This window comes from Fukomys damarensis, unplaced genomic scaffold, assembly GCF_012274545.1.
Source record: "Fukomys damarensis isolate Sample0158 unplaced genomic scaffold, DMR_v1.0_HiC HiC_scaffold_4, whole genome shotgun sequence".
NCBI lineage: Eukaryota > Metazoa > Chordata > Mammalia > Rodentia > Bathyergidae > Fukomys > Fukomys damarensis.
The window spans coordinates 47,061,112-47,083,460 of record NW_022900916.1 but is presented as its reverse complement, the minus strand read 5'-3'; positions in this window follow the sequence as shown (position 1 = coordinate 47,083,460).

Sequence of the window (22,349 nt, the reverse complement as noted above, 5' to 3'; positions counted from 1 at the left end):
CCCTCCCCCTTCTTCATCTCTCTCTCTCTCTCTCTTTCTCTCTCTCTCTCTCTCTCTCTCTCTCGCTCTCTCTCTCTCGTTCCTATTTCTGTCCTAATTCAGATTTCTTTTTTCTTTTTTTCTCTTTTTTCCTTCTCTCAATTGTCATTTGATTTATAGGAAAGTGAATACAATTTCTAGCTTCCTTATTGCTGTCAGTTTGTTCTGTTCTTGCCTTTGTTCTTTCATTCCACTTTTTCCTCTTGTCTTCAACCATTTCCTAGAGTTTGTGTGATCTTGTCTCCTGTGGCCTCACTTCTAACCTTCCCCTATCCTTGTACCCATCTATCCCTCTCTCCCCAACTACTTCTAAGTCCTCATCCTGAAGGGTAAAATTGCTACATTGAAGAATTTATTCACTACAAACATATCTTGGGATAGTCCAAATTTTTTATTTAATTCACACAGTTAAATGTGATAGATTAATAACTACCACTAATTGTCATTTTCTAAGCTGTGTTTGATACTGTCCTTGTTGCTGATTGTATCACTTGGGCTAAGGTGTTGCGATTGATCTAATCAGTTGCCCTTCTTGATATACTGAAAATGAGATCTCCTGAGTCATTAGAGACTCAAACTCTTAAGACTAGCTATATCTAGAAGACACCTCTGAGAAGCAATCATTCCATAAATGCAGGCAAAAAAGACAGTTATAAGCATATTGAAATATCAACCCAGGAATTAAACTAAAAACACTAACAACAAAAATAGAAATGGGAAGATATCTAAACAAGGCACAAACCCAGACTTCCACCTCCCTAAAGGCAAATTCTGGTGGAAATAAGGTGGGAAAAATCTGATAACTACCTGGACACACTGAATGGAGAGCACAGAAAGTTAAAAAAAAAAAAAAAAAAAAAAAAAGAAAGAAAAAGAAATGAATGAGGCTGTAGAAAAATTTAAAACAGAAATAATTTCCCAGATAATTACAGGGATGATAAGCAGAGTGAAAGACATGATTAGAGACTCTAGAACAGAAAGAAATTTTTAAAATAAATGATGTGCTCAGGACCATAATGGAAGCCATGCATGCACAGCATAGGGAAAAAATAGAAACCATGAATGCCAAACATAGGAAAGAAATGGAATCCAAGAAACAGATTCAAATAGGTATCCAGGAAATTAAAAACTCTATTGAAAGTATTCACAGCAGAATTAGCAAATGTGAAGATAGATATAGAAGATGGGATTGGAGTCAGTGACCATGAAAAGTAAGATCTCTTAAAAACAGTAAGAGATCATGTGAAATTGATCCAGCAGCTCCTAGATGATGCAAAGAAGAATAGCATAAGACTGATAGGTTTCCAAAAAAAAAAGGAGAAAGTGCAAATGATATAAAAATTTCACAAAATGAATGAGAGAAAACATGCCAAACAAAACAAAAGGATCTGACATACAGATAAGTGAGGCATATGGCACTTCAAATAGACATAACTAAAAAAATAAATCTACACCTAGACATATAATAGTCAAGATTCCAGAAACCCAAAAGAAGAACAAAATACCACAAGCAGTTAGAGAAAAGAAACAAATTGCATACAAAGGAAAGTCCCTTAGAATCACAGTAGACTTTTCAACATGAACCCTTAAGACAAGGAGAGCTTGGAGTGAGGAATTTGAAGCCCTAGAAGAAAATAATCTCCAACCTAGATTGATGTTCCCTGCAAAGCTATCTTTCAAAATTGATGGCAAAATAAGACACTTCAATGACAAAAGCACCTAAGAAACTTCATGCATACCAAACCAGCACTCCAAACAATTCTAAGCAATATCCTAGAAAAAGACAATGAAGGTCACAATTCTATGTGGTGCAACAGAGCAAAGACACCAGAGAAGGCAAAAAATTAAAGGGAGACAGGGGAAAAATAAAAAATAAAGATCCAACAACTGGAAAATAACAGGACAAAGATAACTCAATACTTATCAGTTATAATCATCAATGTTAATGGCCTCTATTCACCAATCAAAAGAAATATACTGGCAGAATAGATTAAGATGCAAACTCCAACAATATGCTGTATACAAGAAACATACCTAATTCAAAAAGAAATTCACAGACTGAAAGTAAAAGGATAGAAAACAGTTCTTTTTTTCTCAAAGAGAAAAAAAAGCAAGGGTAACTATCTTATTTGCATACAAAGTAAATTTCAAACAAAAGCTAATTAAGAGAGACAAAGAAGGTCACTACATCCTTGTAAAGGGAACAATCCAAGAGGAAGAGATTATTATCATAAATATGTATGCACCAAACACTAATGTCCCAAAATATATAAAACAAATATTAAGGCACATGACTGATACAAAGATAATTTAGGGGAACTCAATAGCCTGCTATCACAAATAGACAAATCATTTAGACAAAAAAAATCAACAATGAAGTACTAGAACTGAACCAGGCTTTTGAACACCTGGACTTAATAGATGCCTAAAGAGTGTTCCACCCCACAAAATCAGACTATACATTCTTTTCATCTGCACAAGGGTCATTCTCCAAAATAGACCACATGCTAGCTCACAGAACATGTTTAAGTAAATGCAAAGGAATTGAAGTTTTATCCTCTGTATATTAAAAGACCATATGGGAAATAAATTGAAGTTCAATAGCATAAGAAACTGCAAGAACTCCACAAACACATGGAAATTGAATAACACTCTCCTGAACAAACAATGGGTCACAGAAGAAATTAAGCAAGAAATTAGTTTCTACAATTAAATGATAATGCCAACACAACCTACAAGAATTTATGGGGTGCAATGAAAGCAGTTCTACATGGGAAGTTCATACAGTGTATGCCCACACTATGAAAACATAGTATGCTCAAAATAAACAATCTAATACTGAGCCTCAACTTCCTATAAAAAGAAGACCATGAAAACCCCAAATTTCATACAAGGGAGGAAATTATAAAGATCAGAGCAGAAGCAGATGCATTAGAGACTAAGAGAATGATACACAAAAGTAAACAAATTGAAAGGTTGGTTTTTTTTTTAAAGAATACATGAAATTGATTAACTCTTAGCCAACGTTCTCAAAAAAGGAAAGAAATGGCTCAAATCCATGCAATTCTTAACAAAAAAGGTGAAGTCACAACAGATCCAGCAGAAATCCAGAGGATCATCAATACCTATTTTGAGAAACTATATTGTAATAAAATGAATAACACAGAAGAAATGGACAGATATCTAGATATGTGTGATTTACCAAAGTAGAACAAAGATATAAAAATTCTAAACACTTCAATTACAATTAGTGACATAGAAAATGTAATTAAAAATTTACCAACAAAGAAAAGCCCAGAGGCCTGGGGATTTAGCTCAGTGGTTCAGTGGCCTGCCTTGCAAGTGCAAGGACCCAAGTTCAATCCCTGGTACCAAAAAAAAAAAAAAAAAAGAAAAGAAAAGCCCAAGTCCTGATGGCTACACTACTGAATTATACAAGATATTTTGAGAAGAACTATTGCCACAACTCTTTAAACTCTACAGTGAAAAAGAAAGGGAAGCAATACTTCCAAATTCATTCATTTCTGGAAGCAAGTATTACTTTGATTCCAACAGCAGAGAATGACCCAACCAAAAAAGAGAGGCCAATCTCCCTAATGAACATATATACATAAATCCTCAATAGAATACATGGAAACATTATACAGAGGGTCATTAAGAGATCATACACCCTGACCAAGTGAGATTTATCCCAGGGATGCAAGGATGGTTTAACATACATAAATCAATATATGTAATACACTACATTAACAGAGCCAAAGACAAAACCCATATGACCACCTCAATAGATTCAAAACATCTTTTGACAAAATTCAACATGTATTCATGATAAAAACCCTACAAAAAATGGAATAGATGATCTTTATTTCAACCTAATAAAGGCTATATATGAAAAAGCAACAACCAACATTATACTAAATGGTCAAAAATTGAAAACCTTCATGCTAAAATGAGAGCAAGACAAGGATGTCCATTATCACCTCTCCTATTCAACAGTTTGGGAAACATTAACCACAGCAGTGAGATAAGAGAAAGAAATAGAAGGAAAAAAGGTAGAAAAGGAAGATGTTAAACAGTCATTATTTGGTGATGATATGATGCTGTGCATAGAAGACCCAAAACACTCAGCCAAAAGAGTTCTAGACATAATTGACAGATTCAGTAGCTGGATACAAGGTCAACATTAAAAAATCAATAGACTTCTTGTACACAAATAATAGACTCACTGAGAAAGAAATTAGGGAAACAGTTCCTTTCACAATAGCATGAAAACTATGAAATATTTAGGAATCAATCTAACAAAGGAAGGAAAAGACCATTACATTGAAAATTACAGTACTCTGGAAAAAGAAATTAAATAAGGTGTAAGAAAACAAAATGACATCCCTTTTTCATGGGTAGGAAGAGTCAATATACTTCCAGAACAGCTTTATAGATTCAGTACAATCACTATTGAAATTCCAACAGTATATTTCACAGAACTAGAGAAAATAATCCAAAAATTCATTTGGAACAAAGACCTAGATTAACAAAAGCAATTTCAGGCAATGGAGCCATGACAGGGGGTATCACAATCACCAATCTGAAACCATACTACAAAGCCTCATGATAAAAATAGCATGTTATTGAAAAAGAAACAGATTTAAGGATTGGTGGAACAGATTAGATGAAGAAAGAACTCCAGACATACTTATCTACCTCATCTTTGACAAAGGAGCCAACCATCCTTATTGGAGGAAAGATAGTCTAATAAATGGTGTTAGAAAAACTGGATTTAAACTTGTCAAAGATTAAAACTACACCTGTACCTTTCGCCATGCACTAAGCTAAAGACCAAGTGGATTAAAGATCTAAATATTAAAACAAAAACTCTGAACTTTCTTGAAGATAAGTTAGGTACAACTCTTGAAGACATTGTCATAGGAAAAGACTTTATGAGCAAAGCTTCAATAGCATGTGAACTAGCACAAAGAATTTACAACTGGGATCTCATTTATTAAAAATCTTCTGCACTGCAGGGGAAAATACCAACAGAGCTAAGAGATAACCAACAATGTGGGAAAAAATTTACCAGCTGCTCCTCAGATAAAGGACTGCTATGGAGATATACAAATAACTTAAAAAATTCAGACCCCCCAAGTATAATATCCAATTCAAAAATGGGCATCTGGAATGAACAGACATTTCTCAGACAAAGAAGTAAAAACAGCAAATAAAAAATATGAAAAAATGTTCAAAATAATTGATCATTTGAGAGATGCAGATGAAAAAAAAAAAAGGCACTGAGGTTTCACCTTACCCCAGGAAGAATTGCTGCTACCAAGAAATCAATCAATAACAAATGCTGGTGGTGTTGTGGGGAGAAAAGTACCCTTTTCCACTGTTGGTGGGAATGTAAACTGGTTCAACTACTGTGGAAATTAGTATGGCAATACCTTAAAAAACAAGGATTAGAGGTCCCATTTGACCCAGCTATTCCCTTGCTCGGTATCTTCCCAAATGAATTAAAAAAATCATAACACAGTGATATATGCACACCTATGTTTATTGTGGCACAGTTTTTAATAGCTAAAGCTTGGAAACAGCCCAATTTCCCATCAACTAGATGGATTAAGGAGACACTTTTTTTTTTTAAATAAAATGGAGTACTATTCAGCCATAAAGAATGAGAAACGAGAGACATTTATAGGTACATGGATGCATATTGAGGCACTAATCTTAAGGGAAATAAATAGGACACACATATATAAATACTGAATTGTTTCTCTGGTGTGAGAAACTAAAAAGTGTAAATAAGGATCAAAATGTATAATTGATAATGTGAAATAGGAAGAAAAGGTCTTAAGGTGTAGGAGAAGTGGGAGGGATAGGGAAAAAAAAGAAGGGAAAGAGAAACATATGGAAAAAGGAAAAAATATATCTTCAAACAGACACGTGTGGAAGGGTTGAAAGGAGGGCAGGGGAATGGGGAAAATATAAGAACCAAGCTATATCATTCAAAGGTACAAGTACCCAATGATGAATGTAAGATTATTGCATACCTAAAATGTTCCGATAAACAATAAAACCCCTAAAAATGAAAGTAATAATGCAGTATTTCAACTTGTGTCCGATTGATTTTCCTTAACATTATAGTTTTGTTGTGTCTCCATTTTTCTACAAATTAATCAAGTTTATCTTTCTTTATGGAAGAGTAGGACTCTATTATATACAAAACTACATTTTCTTTAGCCATTCATCTGTTGATGGGCATGTAAGTTGTTTCCAACATTTAGCTATTGTGGGTGTGCTTCATTAAGATGTCTTTCAAAAATGATATAAAGGAACACTTGAGACCATTGATTGTAAAAACTATTGGACTTTATAATTCTAAAAAGTATGACCTCCAAGGCTATGGAACATCTTTGTTGAAGAGAAAAAAAAATTAGTAAAATTGAGAAAAATAGTACAATAGAGAAAAAATTTAGTACAATTGCAGATTTTTACACACATTAGCTAGAAGGCCATGTAATTTCCCTGAAAAGGAAGTAATTGCTGTTCTGATCTCTTTTAACTTGAGTTAGTCTTTATTGTACATACAATTAATAGTAGGCTCTTGGGAAAACCAGTGATAATAATGTAATTATTGTGTGTCAACTGTTTGGCTATTATATATTGTTTACAGTCATTTTTAAAATTAAGATGTAACTGAATATTCTAGGATTATCTGCAAACTGTGAATAAGTACAGGAGGTAATTATGATAAAATACTTCAAATGAGGCTTTAAAGAGTATATTTGTAACTAGATCTGTATCTAACTGCTTTTGAAAAATTAAATTTGGTGCAATATATTCCAGATTAGCAAAAGTAAGAAGTATTTCTGTCTGAACTGCTTTTTTCTTGGTTGTGAAAGTGACTAAAACCAAAATAAACCAAGAAAGCCCAATATTTATTGCTCTAGTAAATGGAAATGCTTATATTATATGTGATCTCCCTGAGGAGCACATGTGCCTCAAGTATGAAAAGATTGTAACCGAGAACTGAGCTTTTCGGTATGGCCAGACTGCATCAGGTAGGTAATAATTCTATGAGCTCTAAAATCTTCATTTGATTCATTGCAAGCAGAGGAAAGCTGTTTAGAGAAATGTTATATTTCACCTTTTCATTTGAAGGTCAGGACACAAAGTTAACCAATTCTATATTCTTTATTTTAAAATTTATCCAAAATATAAAGGAACAGCTAGAAATATCACTTAACCTCTCTTTACCAAGTGAAGCTGTTTAGAGAAATGCTATATCTCATTTTCTTTTGACGATCAGGGCACAGAGTTAAAAAGCTTTGTCTTTTATTTTAAAATCTATGCAAAGTGAGGCCGGGGATTCAGCTCAGTGGTTCCACTGCCTGCCTCACAAACTCAAGGCTGGAGTTCTATCCTGGTTAAAAAAAAAATGTGTATATAAAAGAACAGCTAGGAATATCAAATACCACATAAACTCTCTTTCTGAGAAAGCTTAGACATCTTGAATTGCCTGATCAGCAAATAGGCAGCATGGCTGGTTGCAGATGTGGCAAGCAAGAGATTCCCAGAGTGGGAGCAAAGAGAATCTGTACTGACCTCTCTCCAGGTGGCAGTGTAGTGCATTTCAGGAAGCAAATTGGGATTCCTTGAGGTCCAAAGCCTACCTCCTATATTTAAAAGTAGCTATGGCATCAGGAGTTGCCATGAAAATCTTCTCTAGACTTTATTTTACTACAAGAAATGAGATGAATATAGACAGCATCACAAAATAGTCATTTGCAAGTAGTCTGTTTCCAAGAGGAAATCATCTATAGGGAGAGAAGAAAATCTGTATTAACAGCAAAATCCATTTGCCTACCTTTATTATCGGGGGCAGAAGTGGAGACTAAATGATCTAACTGTAAGACCTTCTATCATAAGCCTGGAAGCCAGTTTTATCTCTTTTCTCCAGAAAACATATTTCAATAATTGTCTCAGGTTAAAAAAAGAAAACTTCCATAATTACTATTCAAAAAGATTATTACATACACATATATGTATAAATATGAATATGTGTGCCTAAAAGGAAAAAATAAGATCTGGCGAACACTCAGGAAATGTTTTTATGGAAAATTATAAATCCGTTTTTCATTATGAATTTAAAAAATAATGGACATTATATTAAAAGAAAATATATAGCCTTAAATATATATATAATAAAAAAGAACGCTTTCTATAATAAGAACTATTCAATTATTTCTAGGGATTCAGTATAAGAGAAAGTATGGCCACACATGGCAGCATGAGGGAAACTTTTGGTGGGCAGAAGTTATTAAACTGCCCCACATTGTATTATTGGTAGGAACTTGTCCCACTTCATTTCTTAACCCCACATTGCTCTGATTATTGAGCTCAAGCTATTTAGGCTTTTTTGCCACATCTCAAATAGCAAAGGTCATTCTACATCAGGCCTTGTAACTTGTTGTGTCTTCCCTTAAGAAATTGTTCCTTATATGCGGAACAACACTTCTTCATATGTTTATATTTCACATTCCATTTTTTTGAAGATTTTTTTTCAAATGCTACTTCTTCTCTAAAGCTTTTAGAGACCATTTCTAACATGGTACACCTGCCATTGTGTACTTCTCTGCCTGACTTAGTATTTCTTGTGGTAAGTAACTCTGGTGGTTTACATTGAGGCTACTTTTACTTGTTTATTAACTCAAAGCTGCAAAAAGACAAGAGTTTTTTTTTTTTTTCTGGATCTATCCATAGTACCTATTTAAGCACTTCCTTGAATGATATGATTAATAAATGCATGACAGCAATACAGAGATCAATCTATGAAACCCAACTTGTCTTTAGCAGATGAGAGAATGCATGCAATCTTATTCATCTACTGGCATGGCTGGTATTAGTTCTCTGCTCCCACATCATAGTTCCTCACTCCAGAAGCTAGAATTCTTGGAAATTTAAGTGGACTGCACATGGTTTTTTATAACATGATTCTTATTTTGAATATTCGTCAATTTATTGTAGCATTTCCCTAATCATACTGAAAGTACTGGTGACGTTTGTTACTTTGAAATAAAAGAAAGAGTTGTGTAATGATATAGTATAGTATAAACCTTAAAAATGTATGTTAGCTAATTATTAAATATTGAAGCTATCACAGTATATAAGAAATATTTTTAGTAACTTTTGATGTAAATGCTGTGAAATCTAAGGACTAAGGGGTTAAAATCTGATTCAAGAAAATATTCTAATATAAAAATATTAATTTGCCCAGGTAGTGACTTTTGAGACTATAAACAGTAAATAAAAATTGAATTCTCTAAACTCAAACTTGTGCCTTGTTTTCTCAGAATAGCATATTTGTAACTTGTAAAAAAAACTCAATAATTGTAGTGAGATTGTAAGATTAACAGGTCTTGGAGTATAGACAGATTCAACTTTCTTTGGTTGATCCAAAGTGTTTGCAGTACTGTCATTCTAGTTTTCATTTTGTTATAACTAAATCAACATTTTATGCTATCTGGATTTATATTTACAGTTCTTTTTTGTTTTGATGTAAATTAGAATTTCTCTCATTCCTTGTGATTTCAAGTAAATTTTATGTTTATTTATTTAGCAAATATTTATATAGCAATTACAGTATCTGGGTATACCCTAATTTCTTAATTTACATTAATTCAGTCAACTTTCTTTACAACCCATAATAATCAACCTATGGGCTAGATTTAATTATCACAATTGCATGTAAGGGAAAGAAAGACACAGAAGTTAATTAATCTATTCAATCATAGAGGAGAGATTCAAACTCCTGTTTGGATACAGGGCTTGTTTTTTTTAAACTTTTATGTATTTATCTATTTGGGTTTTCATGTATTTCTCATGTATAACTTTTATTTATTTTCTCTATTGATATTGACATGCCAGTGGACAAAACAGAGAAATTACTCACAATAAGGTAGGTAGTAAATGTTGGTGGGGGAAGAAAAGGAATGGAAAATGGATGCCCAGACATGTGAGGATTCAATTTCTCTGTAGCACTGGTTAGACAAAGAACTTCAGCTTTTAAGATATCAAAAAAAATGAATGAAAGAAAGAAAGAAAAATGAGAAAAAAATGGAGTAAGGAACCAGTACAATAACTAGATGAAAAGTTTTAGGTAGCAGGAAGAGATAATCACAAATCCCAAGGCTGGATCATGCATGAGGTTTAAAATCAAGGCCAACCAGTTGTGCCAAAATAGCATAGCGGTGAAGTTGGGTGGTGGAGATAAGAGATTCAAGAAAATACGTAATAGAGCAGCAGGTAAATTGCATAGCACCCTGCAGGCTTTGGAAGGACTTTGGCTCTTACTACGAATGACATAAGAAAGCAGTAGAGGGCTTTAACTGGAGATACAATATGGTCTTTAGTCTGCTTTAAAAGAAGCAGTACTGGTAGAGAATAGACTATGTAGAGTGAGATTAGAAGGAATAAGAAGTATAAGGTAGATGGGATAATTTCACAAGCAAGAGACAGATGATAGTGATATTGGACTTGACAATACTGTATGCTGTTGGATGCATTGTTGCGTAGAACTTGCTGAGTTCCAAACTATTTTTATCTTAAAGTTGATAAATCGATTAGCTGTAGTTGTTTTCTAAGTTCTTTTCTTAGTAGAATTATACTGAATTCATAACTCAAAGTGTACAACTCTTTACCTATGTTTAGATTATCTTTATCAAAAAGCAAAAATTAAATAAAATATTTGAAAGTCTGCTGAAAGTGACTTACAATACCATGTACACATAGCATTTGCTTCAGCAAAGTATGACTCCTATATTTATTTTTAATATCTATTTTTCCACTTTATTTCATTCTTTTGAACAATTGACATTTTATATTTTTAAAGGATTTTGGAAGCCGGGCGTGGTGGCAACACTCCTATAATCCCAGCACTCAGGAGGCTGAGGCAGGAAGATCACAGTGAATTCGAGACCAGTCTGGCCTACATAGTGAGCTCCAGGTCAGTCTCAACTACTTAGTGAAACCATGTCTCAAACAAAGAAACAAACAAACAAACAAAGAAACAAACAAACAAACAAAAAAGTATTTTGGTTTTTCTGTTTTTAAAAATGTATGTGTGCATGTAGCTATTCCAACATCTTTCAATCTGTTCTTTACGTCTTTCATTTTATTTTTTTTCTTATGGAACTTGCCTGAGTTTTATTTAATATATCCAGTTTTTCTGGTACTGGGGATCAAACTCAGGACCTCATGCTTGCAAGGGAGGCTGGCATGGCACCAATGAGCTAAATCCCTGTCCTTAATATATCCAGTTTTTAAAAATACCATTTTTGTTTTCTTCCTAGGTTTTATTCTCTAATGTGCTGCTTTTTATTTTATTGCTTTATTCTATCATATTTCTTTGATGCTCCTCTACTCCATTATTCCAGGCCGTTAGCTTGAATTCTAACTCTTTCTGTCTATGGTTTTGATAACAACATATTCACGATATATATCTTTTCAATAAATAATTCATTCAATGTTCTTTCTCCTGTACACACTACATTCATAAATTGTACAAAATTTTCCATATTTAAAATATGTAGCATATTCTGTCTATAATAAGTATTTCATATGTTTTCTCATGGGTTCATATTTTTGTTTCTGCTGTTATTCGTTTCCCTTATTAAATTTTAGAGCTATTAAACTTTAGAACTGTTATTTGCTTATGAATTCCTAATATTTTGTGGTACAGTTTTTTATTTTTTACTTCTGAGGCATGTGTTACAAAATAACATATTCGCCACTCTATCTCAAGTGCTGTTTTGTGTTTTCAACTACTTATTCCTATGTATTTCTTATATTGTTCTGAGATAATTTCTTGATTTTTTTTCTTTGCTATTTTTCAAAAGCTGTATCTACTGTGTTAAACCTCTACAAAATATTTAATTTCATTTATTTTACTTCACCCAGTGATTTGTCTTGTATACTTTTTGACTGTAATTCCTTGTATTTTCCATATTTTTCCTTATCCCTTTATATTGCCTTTATATTTATTTAAATTATAATTCTGCCTGATGCATCAACCTTACTTACATTTCCATACACTGTGTTAAAGCAAAACTTACGTCAAACAATATTAAGGAAATACAGAAGATTTTAAGGGTCTTACAGTTTGAGAATTCAATTCTGCAGAAACAAGAAGTGCTTTATTAAGTGGGATAAGAGGAAGATTTAAGGTGACCAGTAATTGTAATTGGCTTTACACAAAAGGAAAATAGACTGTCTTGTATCTTTATGGCAGGATGTAGTTTAGATCTTGGTACAAAAACCTTACTGAAGTTAAAGTCTCCCTTTGCACAAAAACAGGGAAACCTGGGCATTACCATCATATGGTTACAACTTGAAGAGACAGTTCCTAGCCCCTAAATAAAGGTATTTTCTGGTAAAACTAGCCAAAAGTTTTTAAAAATATTTGCATGTCAAAGGAACAGAGAAAATATTTATAATATAAAGTTTTCTAAAGTAATTACTCTAAGAAAAGTGAGGAAAGTCGGGTAGAGAGAGGAAATACCTGTCTAAAACTTAGTCAAAGGTGCAGTGATTATCAATGATTTAAGGAGTCAGTTAGTTGTCTCTTTCATGGTAGTCATGATCCCCAATATTTTGTTTTCTCTGGGACTGAATAATTATTTGAAAATAGTAGCTTCTTTATTAGATAATGTATTAAATAATGTGATTTTTAGGCATGCATGAAATTCCAGGATCTAATGTAGAAATAAAGTATTCTGCTGATGAGGGATTGGATCTGAGGTGAAACAGAAGGAAAACTTGAGTAAGGAGAGACAGATGCTTTCTCCTCTTCATCCTGAGAGTTTTCTCCCTGCTTCTCTTTGTAGGGATTGATTTTCTTTTCTAAGAGCTATGTTCATTTGAAATCATGTAATCATGATTATAGCAAATATTGTATACCACTCACCAAGCTACTTCTTTATTGCCTATGTTCTCTCTCTTTTTAACCATCCTAAATACCTTATTGTTCATTTTCATACTTACTTCACCAATACTCCCAGCTCTATTGTATATATTTGACAAAGACCTAAAATTGGCTTTACAGCTGTCCAGGAGCTAATCACTGCTGCAGAAGTAAAGTGACATACCATAGTAGAAAGTCAAAGGAAAGTGGAAACAAATAAATGACTTGCCAACTGTGCAAGAGTGGTTGCATAGGCTGTACACAACTGGGAAGATTGGTAATCATGGCTCTACAGTAAAAAATCAAATGCCCTGATACCTTACTAGTTTTGTGGTAAGTTCACTCTACCATTCTTTCACAAAATGATTTCATGTTTTGGCTTTTCAAAACTCTTACCGCTTGTCCCACAGTGATTTCAATTGTTGACCTTACATCATACTTCATTACATAAGAAGACGTACTACACAAGTGCTTTCGTGATTATCTGCATACCAGTGAGTGTTTTTAACATCTTTACTTCTTCATTTTACAATGAAGGAGGTAGTTCCTAACTCCTGAGAGTGGATTTCAGAGCACATTCTTATTAATCTTCTGATGGATTTAGCTATGCTTTTTAAATCTCTCCAAACTCTATTGTAACCAGATTTTCACTTTATAATATTTATTAGCATCTCAACATGTACAGTTTACTATCTGATGCATTTCACATTTCTTGGCATAGAATACAAAGAAATGTAAAATGTAAGGATGGATGCATGAAGAGATGCATCTGATGACAAGTTGTTGGGGTTCATAGTTATTAAGCATTGCCTATAGGTGACTTTCTATGAAGTATGATACAAATTTGACTGCATATTATATAGTTGTATCAGGTATAGAGACTACTCAATAAAATCACAGCAAAGAATACCTCTAGATATACCAGAGAAGAATATTCTAGAATACCCTAGAAGATATGTACCTCAAGGGGAAAAATGACTAAATGATTTGCCCTGTTTCTCATTAAGGCGACTTGCCAAAACCAATCTTCTGTAATCACGACATAAGGAGAAACATAAAATATTTTGACAAACATGTTTATCTTTAATATGACATGTTTTGAGTAAAAAACTTATTGAACAAGTTACAAAAGAAATAAAGAGAAACAAAACCAAAATCAATTAAGTTTAATGACCTACTAAGTTTTTATCTCATTACTTATTGTCCAGGTATATGAACTTGAAAAAATGTGAAGCCAAAACAATATTATAAAATAATTCCAGGTTGAGATCGCTCTATTAACATTTGATCAGATGGTGTTGTGTTTCAAGGGACATAGCTTGAGTGAAGTGTGTGCTGGCTGATTTCTTTATCTCATGCACATTGCTAGTGTGTTCTTGAATTGCCTTATGTCTAATTTTAAAACATTCTTGAAGGAAAATGTGAGCTTTCTCAATCTCATTCTAATTCACTTTCTTTTAAGGTTGATTTTTTAAATAAGGAGTATGAGTTGTTTATTGTGAATGATATTGCTGAGAAAGACCATGCAATTTCACACATTGTCAGTTTTAATGAGAAGGTAACAGTTTATTTATTTTGAATATTCTTTTTCCCAATACTGTTTGAGAATTCACTAAATATGCCCTCTTCTCTTCTCCAGTAAGGGAGATGCAAGAACAAAAACAAACAAAAAGCAAACTCAAAGTTGGCATATGAGTTTACAAGTTTATACAGTGCTAGTACAGTTTCTGCAGAAACACTTTGAGTCACCTAATCGTGACTGTATTTTCTTTCATATTGTCAGTGCCTTATCTATGAGAGCATGATGCCCTACAAACAGATGGTCAGGGAAGTAGATAGCTGAGAGACCATGTTATTTGTCAGATTTGCTTCTAGAGGATGATGTTCAGAAGGGTAAGTGCTACTCACTGAAAGTTTCTCTGCCTTTGAAATGACCACTCTTCTATCAAATCTGAGCCTAACTTGAAAAAAAATTAATTCTGGTTCATAATCAGGCCTGCAAAAACAGAGATTAAGTGAATTATGTTTTTCTAGTGGATTAGTATCATAATAAATGTTTGGATGATACTCATAGGGAGTTTTCACTAAATTTATTCATAAAAACAACTTTGAAAGAGATAGAAGTATACTTTCAATAAACAAAGATATGCAGAGTTATAAACGTATGCTGTCATTTCTTCTTCCCTGGTACGAGCACAAACCCTGCATTTCCCCTGTATTTCATCATTAATTCTCTGGAATTTCTTTCTTGAGTATTTCTTTTAAAAAACTCATTTAATTTATGGTTAATATGAAGAGAATGATTTGCTTAAGCTTTTTTAAAAATAAATATGGGACCAACATTTGTAAGTTGAGCCTAGTCTCACAGAGAATCATTACTTTTTATTAAAAAATCTGTCCTTCCCACTTTTCAAATTCAATAGAATACTTTCATAAAATGCAAATGTATTTACCTCATATTTGTCAACATATTTTAAACTTTTGAAGGTTGAAAATATTTATTTTAACATTCTACTAGAGTTAGCAATTATTTTCACCTCTTTATTATCATAAACATCGTTGAGGAGAACTTACCTGTTGTGCTGTTGAACACTGATTTTCAACTTAGCTGGACTAATAGTCTTCTGAGAGCTAACTGGATTTTGTGGGCCCTGGCCACGTCAATGGCTCAAACGGAATGGACTGTTTTGAAGTGGGGTCTATTGGGAGGAAGTGAATCATTGTTTCATAATCTCAGGGATGATATTTGGTGTCCATGCTATTGCCCCTTCTCCTCCTCTTCCACTCTTTTCATGCTTTCTTGTTTCTGGTTGCCCTTGAGGTGATAAACTTTCCTTTGCCATGATGTTTCTGCCAGGGTGAGTCAACAATAGACTATAATCTCTGAAATTTTGACCGCAGACCAACCTCTCCTCCATTAAGTGGTGGTTGTCAGTTGTTTTGTCTTAATAATGGTACAGCTAATATGGAAAATTGAGACCAGAGAAATGTATTCATAACTATGACTATGCTGGCAATGTGACTCAAAAGCCTTTGGAACTATTTTTTTGTTTGTTTCGGTGGGGTAGAAGGGCTTGGAGATTTATACTAAAGAAATCCTAAAATGCTGTTAAATAGAGCTTTTGGGGGTGATTTGTATGGTAGCTCAGACAATAGAATGCAGACAGGAAGCTGTAGAAACTAAAGATTGTGCTCATGAAGGTTCAGATGGGAATGAGGACTCTATTAGTTAGACATCATACATATTTCATTCTGTCAAAGAAGTTGCCCATGTCCGAAGACTTTGCTGGAAGTTGTGATTAAAGGCAGTGAACTAATTAATATGGTGGGAAGTTTCATGTCACTCCAAGGTTCAGGCATAACAACTATTTTTTGCTTTCAGCTAGATTTATAGTGAGAATTCAGAGCAAAAAACAGAGCTCAAAGATCTGGAAAACTTATAATTTGGCCAAAAAAGAAGTATATATAAAGTTGAAGCCAAAAGAGAGACAGTTGCTAAAGAACATCATGAGAAAGAAACCATTACTTTTGCAATGAGACAAAAAGAAAGTTATCTTGGGGGCATCTCAGAAATCAGCAAGACCCAACCCACTGTAGGCTCAAGGTTGTAAAATATAATCCCATTATTAGAGAAAAGGGCCCCCTGAGTCAGTATTTTAAATAAGCATTCGTTTCCCCATATTCAGCCTTCATGCCCTCAGAGGCCACTCCTCTAAAATATGCTCCTAATTATTTACAAAAAGTTCCTTTATTAATACACATTTTATAACTAATACAAATATGATATTTTCTAACTTTGTTCTGCTTACTACTGGAGTTAAGATTTGAATTGTACGTATTTTTACTCTGTTTTGAGAATTATTTTCAGCAATGAAAATATATTAAGCCATTGCACAATTACAAAATATTCTATTTGTTTGTCAACAATTAAATTTGCGCAATGTATAGTGTTTACAAGTATCATAAGTGATTTTCCTTTTATGAGTCCTTCACTTCTAGAAATAAATTATTTAAACCTCAAAGGAAAGTATGCTGGCCAAGTATATAACCATTCATTCAAGAAGCATTAAATGCTCTATAAGTTGTACTTTATTACTGAATAAAGCCTATTGGAAATGACAAATCATTTTAGACAATACAATTGACTATAGTATAAAATGTGATTTTGTATCACCTATTGTAGGTTTAATAGTTTTCCACAGGTTATTTAATAAATACTATTTTTCTTTCTTTTTTTTCTTATGGTACATTTTTTACTCTTTGCTCTACCATGATAAATGTGTTTCTTGACACAATACAGTATATTACAAAGCAAAAAGGAAAGATTCTCCCCATAAAGTCAGAAAATTTTCCATAAAATTTATCAATTTATTAATTAAACTAGGAACACCACTGTATTATATTATTTACTCGGTAAACCTCATTTACCTCTAAAAAGTAATTATACAGCCTTCATTCAAGTTACTGCACTAAACCGAAGATGATGGGATTCATTATGGTAAATAAACATTGGCAAGGGATATTCAGTCTTCATATGAGTCACTGGCAATCAGTAGGGAAATATCTTCTAGAACTAGTAAGGGGAACCTTTGAAGTATCAGATATCTGCTTGAAGTTATTGGATAGAAGGCTAAAGAATACAAATTCCTTTCTTGTCTAGCTACATGTAGGATTAGCCACAGTGTAATTTGATGATTGGGCGTACTGGGCTAAGATTTAGACAGGTAAACAAAATTAAATTTATTAGAAGAATGGGTGAGGGAGTCTAATCCATATGTGGAGTAAAGTGTGGCTGTGAATATGTAGGAATGTGCAATGGAGCATATCACTGGGAACAAAGAATTCTAGGGTTGAGATAATAGGATAAGGTCAAAATTTAGAAGGTGAATTTTAGGACTAATGCCAGGAATTCAATTTATATTGAAAATGAAGTATTTGGTAGCTTTATTTCCGAGCTTACAGAATTTGAATGTGAGTAAATTTCCAACTGGAGAGGTGAATAGCACAATATAGCAGAAAGAAGAGCTTGTATGTCATCAGTCTACAGATTAAGCCTCAGTGTATAAATGAGATGGGATCTATTTAATGAAACTGCACAGGATTTTGAGATAGATATGAAAAACTTCATGCCCATGTGTCCTTTCTCTTTTTATTTAAAATAGTATGAGTATGTATTATGAGTACAACACCTACATCATATAGGGGGCAATTACAAACTATAGTTGTGTTCATATTTCTGGGGATTAGCTGGATATGGCAATCAGCACACCCCAGCACACCTCGATACGTGCTCTAGTTTTAATAACAAAAACTTCCTGAGAAAACTGATTGAAAGCACTGAATCCTGTCAGTACCATGGATTGATATCAGACACATCATACGTGGGCGGGGCTTTCAAGACTGGGCCTTGGCAGACAAATTCTGACCTCTCATCATTTGTATTCCTTTTCTGACATCCCTTTCCACGGGGCACCCTGAAATTCTTATTAATTAGAACCAAATTCCTTTACTCTCTTAATCTCCTCCCTCTAACTGTCCCTTTTCCTTCCAACTATAAAACATGCTCCTGAAATGCCTTCAGTCTATAAAATGGTATCGTACAACAATCAGCTTTGTGGCTCAGCCCAGCGGCTTGAAGAGTCCTAAACATCAACATCCTTTCTGCCTCCGATTCGTATTAATCATCATAATGACCATGATTACTAAAACCTGTACATATGGTGATTTCATACTTCCCAACACGTGCTCCTGTCCTCCCTCTAATTCATTTTCTTCTTTTTTTTTCCAAAACTTCACAACTTTTCTCTCATTATTTTATTTTGCAATTTTATTTTATTCTTTTCATGTAAAAGCGAAGTACTGGGAACCATCAAATATTCTTTGAAATGGTCTGTTTATCAGAAAAAACTTGTCTTGTCCAAGGTCAAAAGTTTTCCAAGGCAGCGTACCCTTGGTGGTGGAGCAAAGTATGTGTACAATGACTAGGACTTCCTCGTTCAATGTGTGACATATCAGTGAGCAAAACTGTTACTTCTTATTCACTGTCTAATGGGCCATCACCTCTAGTCCTTATGGCCGTTTCTCCTCCCCATCTCCTCAATGCTGTTTTCTCCCTTGCCATTGACAAGCAAGGATCTCTGAATAGCACCTTGCTCCTATTTACTGAAACTGGACATTTTTAAAACACAGAAGAAATTAAAAAAACAAGAGGAGGCAAGCACAGTGCTAAGAGGAGAAAAATTACGGAGAAATCAAGAAAAGCAGTAGTCATGAGTAGTAGCATCAAGATTTGAACTGAAGTAGTCTGGCTCCTGAGACTGTTCAGAATTACACGGAGTAAAACCTACATAGGAAAAGAATGTTCATGAAAGGGTTCAACCACAGAAAAGTTATACTTTTTAACAAATTCATCAAATTGATATAAATAAAGAAGCAAATGAAAACCTTTCCAGTAAGCTACAAAAGAATAATTTACTTTATGGTGGTTTTATTGTTTAACCAAATGTATGCTGCCAAAATATTAACAGCCACAGGCATTGCTTAGGGCAGAAAAATTCTTATTTGCCTTCTTTAGGAGAGATAATTTGTATTTATTCCTAAAGGGAATACAATAAATCATACAGGTTAGAGTTTCTGTCAAAATGATATAAATATTTTCTCTATTTTCTAAATCCCACACTAGCCTTATTGTGGCGTGCACAGCTGCTAAATCATTATTCACTGCATGAGTAATAGGTGCAGATGTTCCTGCTGATTAATGAGGTATGGCTATATTTATGGTGGTTTCTGTGTGGTAACTACACAATTATTGATACTGTCAGGATAAGGGAACTCTTTTGTGATAATGGGATGCAGAGCTCCTAGAAATAGTGCCACTGGCCTGTCCTTGTTTTCTACCTTATCCCTTTATGTGTTAGATCTTTGCTTGTACCAACCTACCTCTCATCTTCTACACCCTTCAGCATAATAGTCCCTGTAACACATACATTTTGTGTGCTGCGGAAGAGATATATCTTTTTTTCCCTCTGTTTTGCAGCATTTCACTTAACTTGTGGTCTCTCTGGTTGTCTGAAATGGTAAATAAAGCCAACTGTGGTATTTGATGTCCATATATATTAGGGGGAGCTCTTCTTCTTCTCCCAATTTGGTGACTCTTGCTAATTTATTAAGAAATATTTTTAGGTTTTTGGAGTTTTAGGAAATCAATTTCAAGAAAAGACTGAAGAAGTGAACAAATCAGACCAAAGAATGTGTAAAGTATATTTGATGAACTTGATGAGGTCATTTTCTGCTGCTTTAAGTATATTTTTATTTAAATTTGTACTGATTCTTACTGAAATTTGGGGGGTTGGTTGTTTGGTACCAGAGTTTGAACTCAGGACCTTGCACTTGCAAGGCAGTCAACAGCACCACTGAGCTAAATCTCTGGGCCTCTTACTGAGACTTTTGGGCTGATTGCTTAAGTTATTATTTTTTTTTTCAGTAGTGGGAATTGAACCCAGGGTCTGCTCACAGAGCTACAACTCAAGGCATTTTTTAAAATTCTTTTTTAATTTTTTAAAAAAGTTGAGATAGCATCTCACTAAGTCCCTGTATTGCCAGGGTAGGCTTGAACTTTAATTCTTCTGCCTTAGCTTCCAAGAGTTATGGGATGACAGGACTAGACATACCTGGTTATAAACTTATTTTTGTGTGTGTTCAGGTTTCTAACCTGTAAAATGAAGAAAGGCCTTTTTGTTGTTGTTGTTGTTTTGTTTTATTTTTCTTTTAAATTGAATTTATTAGTACATTCTAGGTAGACAGAAAAGTTACATTCATTACTGGGATCTTGTACCTTTACATGCCAGGTCTTGGTTCTCATTTTATCCCCTTGTCCCCACTCTCCCTTCACCCCCTTCTCCCCTCCCAACCTTCAAACACTTTAATTCCATTTTTACATTTTCTCATATTTTTTTTCCTTTTCCCCTATTCCCCTTTCCCTATCCTTCTCACTGTCCCTACACCTTTGGTAAGAAAGGCCTTTTTAAGTGTACAACATGGAAACTTGAACATAATAGGTATTTTAGTACATGCTAAATCCATTTTAATTTGCTCCAATTTCAAGGTGGTTTATGCCCCTGGAAAGGTAGGAAGTAAAACCTGTTGTTTGCTTACTGTTCCATCACTGTAAAAATGTGAACCATCCTATAGGCTGTAATTGTATCTATGCTCAAGAGGTCCTTGATAAATGGTTAATGAATAAACATAGTGATGTTATTTTCATTGTGTTTGCTGTTTCATGTATCTAAGGGGTTGGAAATTAATGCTTTATTATACTTCTAATTTAAAAGAAAGGGGAAATGGCTTCTAGTTCTCAGATATTGATATTTCCTCTAATCAATCAATTCAAGGGTCTTGAACTTAAATTATATACTTATAAATCTTAATGAATGAGAGTTCTCTAGTGGTATAATCGTATTTTAAGAAAGACAATTCTGACACTTTATGGAAGATTACCAATCACATGTTATGTGCTTCTTACTGAGCTAACTGGCAGCAGAGATGCAGAACCCTGTAGCTTACATTCTGGAGAAGGAAACATTATGACCACAGAAAGCAATTTGTGACAAGGAGGGTGAAGAGCAAATGTGGTTGGTACAAATACCAGATTTGAGGATACAGAATTGCTTTTCTATTATTATCTATGTGCCCTTGAGGAAGTCTGTCAATTTTTGGCACCTCCTTTCCTTATCTCTGCAGTGAGAATAATAATGACTCTCCAATTTGCAGCAGATTTAAATTTAAAGCAGATTTTAAAGCAGAAACGAGACAGTGCAGGTGATTGCACTTTGAAAACTGCCAAATATTGCAGAAACATATACTTTTTTTACAAAACAAAAGTGCTATCCTTCTTTGGAGTAGTGGAAGAACAGCATGAGATGGAACCATTGGAGCAGTAAAACTTGGAAGAGAAAAGCATGACCCAGACTGGGAAGTCCTTGCCCTTACAGAGGTTGCTGTAGCCTGAGATCTCTGAGCAAAGGTGCTGTCTCCATGTGGTCAGAAGGGGAAAGGATTCTGAACAACTGGGGGAGAACAGCCTGAAATGCTTTGTGAGGAGGGTGGCCTGAAGTAAACACAATTCAACTCTCTTCCACAAAAGAAAGAGAGACGGGCTCTTGAGAGTATTATTTGAGGAATTCTGAAGTAAATTTTAAATGATCTTTTAGAAAAGAAACAATCTAATTTCAGATTTCAGATATATATAGGAACATGGAGTAAAACATGGAATAAAAGCACTCTATGTGTTTCCTGTAATTAGAAAATTGAGAAAACAGAAGCAAACTCTGCCTGAGTGTTGCTGGCATTAAGGCTTACA